The sequence below is a fragment of the Hibiscus syriacus genome, unplaced genomic scaffold (genome assembly GCF_006381635.1).
Source record: "Hibiscus syriacus cultivar Baekdansim isolate YM2019G1 unplaced genomic scaffold, ASM638163v2 tig00111558_pilon, whole genome shotgun sequence".
Classification (NCBI taxonomy): Eukaryota; Viridiplantae; Streptophyta; class Magnoliopsida; order Malvales; family Malvaceae; genus Hibiscus; species Hibiscus syriacus.
Window position 1 is genome coordinate 515,131 of NW_024063119.1, and position 11,048 is coordinate 526,178.

At 32.5% G+C, this 11,048-nt stretch overlaps 1 pseudogene; it reads right to left on the bottom strand.

Moving 5' to 3' along the window:
• Window positions 1–673: 673 nt before the first annotated feature.
• On the bottom strand, window positions 674–6,573 carry LOC120164956 (annotated as a pseudogene).
• Between the last annotated feature and the right edge of the window lie 4,475 nt (window positions 6,574–11,048).

Sequence of the window (11,048 nt, forward strand, 5' to 3'; positions counted from 1 at the left end):
ATGGAAAAAAGCATGAAAGTGATGAAATTACAGCCATCCAAGCCATCCCGGCCGAATGGAAATAGTTTTGTTTAAACTTAACAAAATAGTTGTGTTCATTGAATTTGAACATAGACTATTTAACAGCGTGCTGATTGAGACAATTCAAGCCCTTAAAACGACAACAAAAATGGACCCTCTCCTAGCCGGGCTGGGCAACAACAATGGCTCTAAGCTCCATACTCGGAGGATGCCCAAGTTTTCTAAATTTCCTCTACACAAATGCATGCATACTGGCACGTAATGCATATTGGCATGTAAGAGTGAAGATTCCGCTCAATGGTGATGGAAGAGTATCCCAGTGACTGGTTATAGTTCAAGGGGCCACTCCTTTGATGGGAAGGGCATCTGGGTGGTTGGGGGCGAATTCCGATGCAGCTCCGACAAAACAATACAAACACGATGTGCAATATATATCGTGTTTGAATTTTGACACAAAAAATACAAAGATGAAATACAAATTTAAAGTTCAAACCTCATCATTTCTAACCTCTTCTTCCTCCTATACCACAGTAAGTATGCAAGAACAAGATATGTCAAGAAAATCTAGAGGCTTATGGACCACACGATTGAAACAAATGGAAAAGAACAAAATGCACTTCAGTGATTCATTTTTTTTCTTTTATTATTTTTTCTTTTTTTTTTCTTTGAAGAATGAATAATGTTACACAACACAGAAAGTATGCCCTCACATATCGCTTGTATTTTTATCAAATATAAATTTACAAAATGTATATTAGGAAGATGGAAACCAGAGAATTTGCCCTTGGCATCACAATAAACCAGTAGTTACGATATTATAAATTACCTGAATAAATCAGTCAGTAGCTTTTAGGAATAATCAAACCACAATTCTTATTAGTGTGTGAACCCCCCGACAAGGCTGACGTTTTATCCGAAAGAACCTGAAAGTTCACAGTACAAACAATTATGAAGGCAACAACCACTCATTAGGTAATAAACACAAGAAGATATAAGTCAACATACCGCAAAATGGAATCATGATTTCTTTAATGTGTTAGGTTCGGTAGATGGTACAAGAGATTGTATGTTATATAGAAGAAGCAAAGTTTAAGAAGCTACGTTTTTGGACTATGATGCATCATATATATTAAGTATGAACAATAAAAAAATGCCTTTAAATACTTACCTTCCTCAGAGAAGGCAAAAACACCCCCAAGCATATCATCGTTGTCAACTTCTTCCTCAGATTTTTCTTTATCGCAAGGACTGCTGCTGTTGTCAACATCAGTAACTTTCTTCGGTTCAAGACATGCACCTGAGGGTAATGCTGTACAGTACTCTTCTTGAAAAAATTGCTCAAAATCTGGCGACTCATTTACTGGCCCCTCATCTAACATGTTCATACTCAAATCAGAACGGTTAGAACTCGTGTTCGAAACATCAATTATTCCGTCACTATTTGGAACCTGAACCTCTTTTGCAACAGTTCTACCACCAGATAGAGAGCCACTTGTTAAGGATGACATACTATTAGTTGAGTTACTATCTTCAATATGACAAACACCACCTCTAGATTGATTAAAAGAAATTGAACCAGCATCTTTGCTAAGAGTGCTCTGATTAAACACAGCTGATGCAAAAACAGAATTGTCCTTTTACCCCATCACCATCCTTTCCAGATTGAATGCTGGAAGTATAAGAATTCCTCGTTGATCCTGGTGAAAAACACAAAGCGTCAACGAGTTGGCTCCATAAGTATTTTGCATGATAATTAAAATTCAAAACATTGCCATACCACTATCTGAGTTTTCAAGCGAGCAAGGTGACATCAACTTAGAGCGAGAAATAACAGTGACTTGAGAGAATCTTGCTTTCGCGTCTTCAGAAGACATTGGATATTTTTCTCCACCAGATCCCCTGGGGTAAATAAGGAATATTGTGAAGGAAAATTCATTAGTAATACAATAACTATCATTCTGCACTAAAGACCATCCTAAACCTCGCTTCCATATGAAAAAGAAGGGATGAAAATAGTCAAAACCAGAAGGCATAATGTAAAATGATGTAGCAATTACCTGTTGTTCCATTCAGGTTGAAGCCTGTGAAAATGCTCAAAAACAGGCAATAAATACTTCTGTCTAATCTCAACTTCATAAGTAGGCATCTGTTCTATTTCAATTTCTCCACCAGACTGGTCTGTGGTGAATTTCTGCTCCTCAAACCCCACAGGACTCATCGTATGGATGGACCTACAAAAATACAGGTGTAAGTAAAATGGGTGAGAATCTCATGGCCCTAAAAACCTTAGAGTTCTGCCAGATCGGTATCCTTCCAGAACTAATCTGCACTTGGCATTTGAAAGATACAAGTGAGTCTGGCCTTGGGGCTCTGACAGGTCCTTGTGCCCACATCATTATCTTCAGAATCAGAAACTTCCATTGTCATCTCTAATGCGTCTTTTCTTCCATCAGTCATTCCAGAAAGACATTCCTCTCTTTCTGGCCAATCTGTTCTTCTGCATACATCCCATGCATGCAATTGCATAGTTTCAACCTTCACCCGTAACTCCTCATCTTGTACCTGAGGAGTGGAGCCTGGTCCAATTATTGAAGCATTTTCACCTGCCTCTGCCCCAAATGAAAGTAATAGTTTATATTGAACAACATGACCAGAGGTAGTGTAAACTAATAGGTGCTCCAAAATATTAGTTTTCACTTGAGCTCGTTGCGCATCATCTGGTAAAGAATTATGAAAAGCAGCAGAAAAAGCACCAGAGGGGAAGGAGCCCTTCCCAGCAGCAGAAGATGCAGCATTGGTAACTGTATTAAGCCACGAGTTGCTGTTTTTTATTCTACTAACAACAGAAAGGGTAACAGTTGGTGGTGGCAAAGAAAATGTTTGAGAGTTTATCACGAAAGATGGAGTAGACCACCAAGGGATAGATAAAGCTGGTGATAAGACAGAACCATCTACATGAGAATTCTGAATTTGAAGAACATTCTCACCCCCAAATGGGAAAGAACAAAAATATGGCAAGTACCCCGAGATGAAACAATGGCAATCCACTGACTGTAAGGACTAAAACAAATATCTTGTATTACCTGCAAAAATATGATAAATGAATTATAGATAGGTATATGACATGACAGTTTTTTTAAAAGGTAGAAGGTGCATGAATACAGCTGATGTAATGCCGCGATGGAGCTTGTAAAGATGCACATGTGATGAGCTCCAATCATAGTTTTGAGTGCCAGATCCATTCTTTGTCAAGGATGGCATAATTCGAAAAATATTTATATTGTTCCCATGAATCGAAGATGTAACTAAAAGTGTCCCACTAGGACCAAAACACAGAGCAGAAATTGGACTAGTGTGAGCCCTGAACTGCGATATAACAGCTCTGGAAACAAAATCTTTAACAACCTGCAATAAATAAAGAAAATCCTAAAAATTACACTTATATCTTCATTGTTTATATTTAGCAGGTCAGAATTTCCATGCCTATCATATTAAATTTTCTAAAAACCAATGAGCAATGTTGTCTCATCAGATACCTCTTTGAGAATTCAACCTCAAACATGGATCTCACATTTACATTAAAAAATCCAAGCATGTAGGCAAAAAAAAGGATGGAAACATATCACATAGAGGTTGAATTAGAGTGCAATGATCATGCATGTAACTCAGGCACTCAAACAAAAGACTAAGTATGCTTCAAAAATACATAAAAAAACTAACCGTCCCAGCAATATCATTCTCTGCAGGATGTGAAGCAGCCCAACCAGCTTTCCAGCCTGAATTTGAAGATACAGGAGAACCAGAACCATCAGGAACAAGATCTTGATAGTATTTGGACAAAGTTTTGTAGCCCATGTCACCCAGATTGATTAACCCAGCAGCTAATTGCTTACTAGATTCCATGGCATATCGAGCCACAAGATTCCCACTGCTGGGTGAAGTTGATGGACTAACACCAGGAGATGGTGTAAGATTCTGTGGACTCAGACGACCTGTATTGGACTGCAAAGGATTGTTTGAAGCATAAGCTAACCACCTGGGACCGACTGCCATTGGTCCATATCCAATACTAATCCCAACCATTCCTTGGCTGCCTGCTTGAGGGACAGGATAGGTGAGGACACTAAATTTGTTTTCAAGAGTGAAAGCATCAAAGCAGTAAATCTGCCAAGCAATAAACGAAAATTGCATGGTTTAAATTGTTTAGCTCCATTAAATAGTAGATCAAATAAATATGAAATAAATAATGTATCTAAACTACTTGATAAAACACAAGTAGTCTTGGAACCATCTATTATGCTTATTTTGAGTTGAGCATTGAATTAGAGCCAGGGTTTCAAATCGCGGTCGCATTTTCAGTCATTTCGGGTTTACCGTGATTGCGGCAGTCGTGGGCGCTATTGTGGGTGTAGCGGGTAACTCGGACGGCGGCGAAACCGCTATATCGCAAACGAAATCGTGGTCGGGGAACGTTTTTTGAAACCCTGATTAGAACATTCCAAACATAGAAAGGAAAGAAGAGAAAAAAATTGCTTAATCTTTTGGGACTTGTCTATGAAAAATGTTAAAACACTAGTTGTACTAAGACTAAGTTTGAGGGAAGAAAATAAAAAAACATGAGCCTATTCTTACATGTGTTGCAAGCCCCACAGCAATTACTCGAGGACTGCATCTAACCATATATACAGTGGACCGAAATCTTAGTACATGGACATAATTATGAGACCTTAACGAATAGAATCGAACAGCAGTAGGAGAGAAAAGAGCATTTTCGGTTTGAGGCTCAGCAAAACCATCTCTTCCAGAAAGCATTGAACCTGAGCCCTTTGACTCATCACAGGCAACAACCAGAAGTAAAGGGTGGGATGCTCTAAATCCTTCATGACCCTCAGACTTTTCAGGAAGTGGCTGCATTTGTAAAAATGTAACTGGATCATCACGCCTTGAAACAAGTTCATTGCCATTAGTGGCATCTTCGACATCAAGAACTTGAAAGCCATTGGAGTATCCAAGCAAGAGAACTCTCTTAAAAGATGATGGACCAAGCTCTAGTCTGTCAAAGGAAGTCCAGAGCACCTATTTTACAAATAAAAAGAAAAAAAATTGCATACAGAGTATCAACAACTTGTCAAAAGAAGAAAACCGTGGCAAGCTATATTACAGTCACAGTTAAAACTATATTTGCATAGTACATCCAGGCACACCCTCTTAGGATAAGGGGCAAACAATTTCCCTCGTCTTTTACAAGGAGTTGTTGCCATTAAAATGGTGGGAAACTTAAAAATTGAATGGAAAAATGGCATTAAACAGTTGAGTTCCATTTTGACCTTAAGGAACTCAATTCAAAGTAAACTGAAGTTAATTTATATAATTATCACTAAAGAGTAAATGAGAATCAAAATGTTGCCATACAGCAAGTCTTATGATAAACTGATCCTGTTACTCTGTCCAAATTCATAACCTAACCATTTTCAAAAGCTACAACCATAAACGGGTCAAGGAAATGGGTAGTATCACCATTGTTATTGAAAAATAACTGATCTACGTCCAGAGCGTTTATGATGATTTTGACCTTAAAACAAAATGTGGTTTGTGGACATTATAAATACTCATAAAACTCCAAAGAAACAGATAAACAATATTACAGCATCGACATATTCCAAAAATAAACATAGCTTCCCTTTATCCCCCAAGGCATCATTGATTAATTTCTAGCAAAAATAACCTTTGCATCGTGAAGTATGAACAATCATTTTTTGAATTCATTAACGAAAAAATTACAACTTCATTCACTTTAATAAAATTCATAAAAGAAAACATCGTTTTCAATTATCAAACTTGAATTTCAGCATATATTGAAAAAATAAAACTCGTAAACAAATTTTCTTTCCGGTTGTACATTACAACATTTATTTCAGAAAGCACTAATTCACTAGAAGTAGATTTATTTTAATTCATAAAATGAAAAGAAAGAAAAAACTTAAAAATTTCACATCCAATTATTTTCTGAGCAATCGAACAGAAAAATGAGCTAAATGGAGCATATTTATCCCCAAAAAAAACCTAAATCAACAAAAAAATAAAAGTAAATGTAAATTAATTAAGATTATAATTAGGTATTCAATAGTGAAAGAACTAAAATAGAAAACCTGGTCTTTTTGGTGTTCGTGACTGTCCGCAGAGATTGAAGCGGCAACGGAGGCACTAGCTGACCGGACACCGGAAGAGACAGTTTTTATGCAGGAAGATATGAATTTCAAAGAAATCGGCAAAAAGCGATTATTGTTGTGACTGTTACTTTTATTATTGACAATATTGGAGCCTTTGTTGTTTCCGATGTTGCCGTTACTCTTCATAGTCAAAAAAATAATCCAAAAGTAATTTCTTTTTCCGGCCACCGGGGCGTTACCGGGAAAGTAAAAACGATCGGCAATAGCATAAGAGGATAATATAAAAACGGCGGCGTTTCACGGCTTGACGGTCACCGGAAATGGTCCTTTCCTTTTATTTTGCAGTGGTTGGGTTTGACCTTTTTAAACAGAGAGGAAGATTAAAGAGGAATTGAAAAGACGGTTCTGTGCTTTCTATGTTAAATTTTAATTGCCAAGTAAGCAAGAAAAAGGGGGTAAATCTTCATATCAGTCCCTTGATATTATCATATGTGTTCAATAAGATCCTTTTTCGGTCAAATGGATTTGGTTGATAGAAGGGTTTCAAATCGCGGTCGCGGTCGCTTTTTCGGTTATTTCGGATTTACCGTGATTGCGGCCGTCGCGGACGCTATTGCAGCCATCGCGGGTAACTTGAAAAGTGACAAAACCGCTATATCGTGACTAAAATCGCGGTCCCTAACTTTTTTTAAAACCATGATTGATAGGTTATCAGTTAATTTGGGTTGTTTTTGAATTATGGGAGAGCTAGAGATTATGAAATTATTTTAGTGCCCTTTATTGATATTTTGAAGAAGTTTTCTTAATACTCTCAATTTATTTATCAATTAATTTAAATTTATCTTAAAAATTGTTAGAATATAAAACTCTCAATTTTTTATTTTTTTCGTTCACAATACCAAAAGTTGAATCTTTTAACTTTTACTTATCATTCTAACCCCTCACTTCATTACCAGTAATTGGTAATTTGAAATATATTATCATACAAATTCAAATTTGAAGTATGAAATTACTGATATATATATATATATATATATATATACATTTTCATATATTCTAATTATTTAAATTTTTAATAAGTTAATTAGAATTTTACCTAAAAATTAATTTGATTTGATATGATATAAATTCATCTAATAAATGATTATAATAAGTTAATTAAATTTAAGTTAATTATTTTATCTTACTATCAAAATTAAGGGCACCATTTTATATTCTACTACAAGTTATAAAATAAATATTAGGACAATTCCAAAACACTACGCGGTAACTTTTTTAACCTTGTTTGCTTAATCTAAAAACATAATTTATTTAAAAAATAATTATTATTATTAATTTTATTAAATAATAAGAAAATACATAAAGTAATCTACAAAGGTTGGCTGGCTGGCTGTCCCTTTTTCCCATATATATGGGATAAGGGGAGGTAAAATAGTAGACTACCCCCAATATCAGATTGAGAGCAGCTTCCGTAAGAAACCTCCGAATAAAGGTAAATTAATCATATAAGTAAGACATTTCACTTGAAAATATCAAATTATATAACTAGTCAGCTAAAAACAAGGAAATATACAATAAAATAATTAAAATTCAATCAAATAACTCGGACAAATAATAAACATCATTGTCAACAATAAAAAATAAATAAAATCACCAACATTATCATAAAAATACATATATAATAGTCATTGATAAACTGACATTCTCATAACTTAATTGAAGCCTATCTTTATCATAACTTAATTACAATATATCTTTGGTGATTATGAGCGCCTATCAATACTCAACTCAAAGTAATGATAGATCAACAAGGTAATCAAATAAAAATTATTTTAATATGGAGAGACAACGTCAAATTTAATCGTGAGAAAAACGTACTATAAGAATAGATAAAAAAACATATTTCATATTAAAAGTGGAACGGGAGAAAAAAGGAAAAATAAAAATTAATAATTAATGATCAATTTAAAATATATTATTAAAAAAAAGAGAAAATATAAAAAAAAATACGAAAAAAATAGACAGAAACGTATAAACTAAAGTTTCTTGCTCTTGGCATCACTGTCGCAGCCGGTGCTTCTTTTACTTGTGGCTACTCTGTAAGTAGCCATTGGAGTTCATCTCTGCCTCTATTCTTTTGCCTGCAACTTGAACAACTTTCATCAGGATTTTCTGTTAAATTATGATTTAAGTCTACGTTTTGATTGGAACTTCGGGTTCTACTTTCTGCACGGTTGGTGCCGGAGACCAAGGGAAAAACACTATAATAAATTCAAGCATCCACGACTGCAAAAATGTAGGGTAAGAAATCTAGAATAACAGATCATGTTGGGAGATTCATGATGAAATGCAAAATGGAAGTACGAGACAAGGCCGAACAGAGACAGATGGATGATTATATGTTAGGGTGATAAATTTTAACTTATAAAATTTTAAGGGGTAAAATTGAGTTTATAAAATTTTAGGGGACGAATATATTTTTAATAAAATATATAAAAAATTCTAAAAATATAATTATTTTAAACTTTTAGGGTATAACTCGACCTGTCTAGTCCATCCCTGACGCCGAGAACAATGAGCCTTTAATTTAGGGGTTTAGAGGAGAGGATGGAGCTGGATGGTATAAACACAAGGAGAGAACAAGGGCAACGAGTATGAAAGAGGGAAGATAAGAATATAGACGAAGGACTATTTGTGACGAGTTAGTGTATATTCTTAGAATTTAATCTTAAAATTATTTTTAGAAGTACAAGATATTTGATAAAATAAATGAGCATATAAAATAATTTTATTCAAACGTTTTTTTCACAAAAGCGAAAGGTTATAAATTCTGACTTTTTCAAAGGATTTCAACTAAATGTCAAAAGTAATTTTGATAATAAAAAAACTATTTCAAATTATTTATATGTTTAAAAATATTTATGACTCCAAAAGTGAATTTCAAAGGTAATAATAAACACACCAAAAGATTATTATAAAGTACCTATAAAACATATTTATATTATTTTTTATTATAAATAAATTTCACTTGTAAAAATATTAACGCTAAAAATATTTAGAAGTTTTAAGAGAGTCAATCAAATTTTTTATCATCCAAACTTGGCGTGATCCAATTGTAAAATTTGATTATGATAATAAAAAAATATTTTTAAATATTATAATGAATTCTTTGTAAATTTTTTAATACGAATTAAAGTCTCAACGTAAAAAAATGTTATACAAGTAAAAATTAATTCTTATGTTTAAAAAAAAAATTAATGTGACAATCGTATTATTTTTTCCCTCTCAATATGACCCTCAAACTCAGAAAATAAATGCAATAAACCTTTGACCAATGTTTTCTATAGTTAATCGTTACGGTGTTGACGCGACAGTCTATGATGACTAATGACATGATAGATGAGTTAAATTGATCTTTTGATTTTATTCAAGGTAAAATTATTTTTTTAAGTTCAGTAGCTTATTTAATTTAAAAAAAAACATATTTTAAATTTTAAATATAAAATTATTCAAATATTTAAAAAATAAATATTAAAAATAAAAATAAAATTATTAAAAAAAGTTAATTTTACATATTAAAAGTATTATAAAAAATTTAAACTTTTTAATATATATTGTAAGTTATAAATGATAATCATATACATTATTAGAAAAATTAAAATATATATTATACATAATATATACATGTAATAAATAAGTATATCTTCAACACATATACAAAACATTTTTATTATAATATATATTGAAGTTGAAGGCAATTTTATTTAAAATCACCCAAAAATTAAAAAAAAATACCAAATTAACACACAATGATAAACATACAAATGAATTATGTTCAAATGACATGTTGTTGATGTCTAGCATGTCAATTAATATTAGCTTTGTCTTTATTAAAAGTTCAAATATAAAATACAAAATACGAATTGTTCTTTAGATAAATCTTCCATCTGTTGATAGTTTGGTTGAGTGATTTACATGTTGTTGGGGAGAAACTGATATAATTTGGAGTTGTTGATATTTACATCGATCGGTAATAGAAGAGAAATAAAATTAATATTTTAATATTATAACATATAAAAAATATTTAATTTTAATTAATATAAACTCTAGTTTATATTTAAATAGTAAAAATAAAAAACTCTAACTTAATGTATTAAATAAAAATAAATAAAATAAAGATTATATGAGAAAAAGGTAGAAAAACTCATTTTAACTTTTATCCAACATTATTAGCAAATATACTATAAACCCTTCATCATGCCTATATAAGCCAACACCCTGGCTCTTTATCTTGTTATCTTGTGGAACTAATACGTTGTAAATTACATTGTTAGACTCTTTAGTTTTTTTTTTAATTTTTTTAAAACGTATTTTATTAAATATACTTTATGGAAATTTGAGGAAAAGCATGTCGTATGGGATGCGTTTCCAGTTGGCCCGTCATGTCAGTTAAGGAAAGTGTCTTTTTGTCACGTGTGTAAGTCGCATTTCACATACGTGATATTTTAGTATAATTTGAGAAAATAGTGTTAACTTGATTTTTTTTTAATTTTTGTGTGATTTTTAAATAAAATTGCCGAAGTTGAAGTTGTTACAATAAATTGATAAATAAACTATAAGCTATAGGAAAGCAAAATAAAGCATGAAAAGAAAAACGGATAACTTCACTTATGAAGATGGTCTAATTGCTTGATGACAAATTCGATATCAATTCTTAGATGACAAATTCAACCAAATATATCCAGAAAATGAAAAACCGAATAAAACTGCTAAAAATATAATTAATTATATCACTACCAGCTCAGCTGCAATGTTAATTTCAGCTAAAATCCTTTTGAAAATGCATGGATTTGAGCT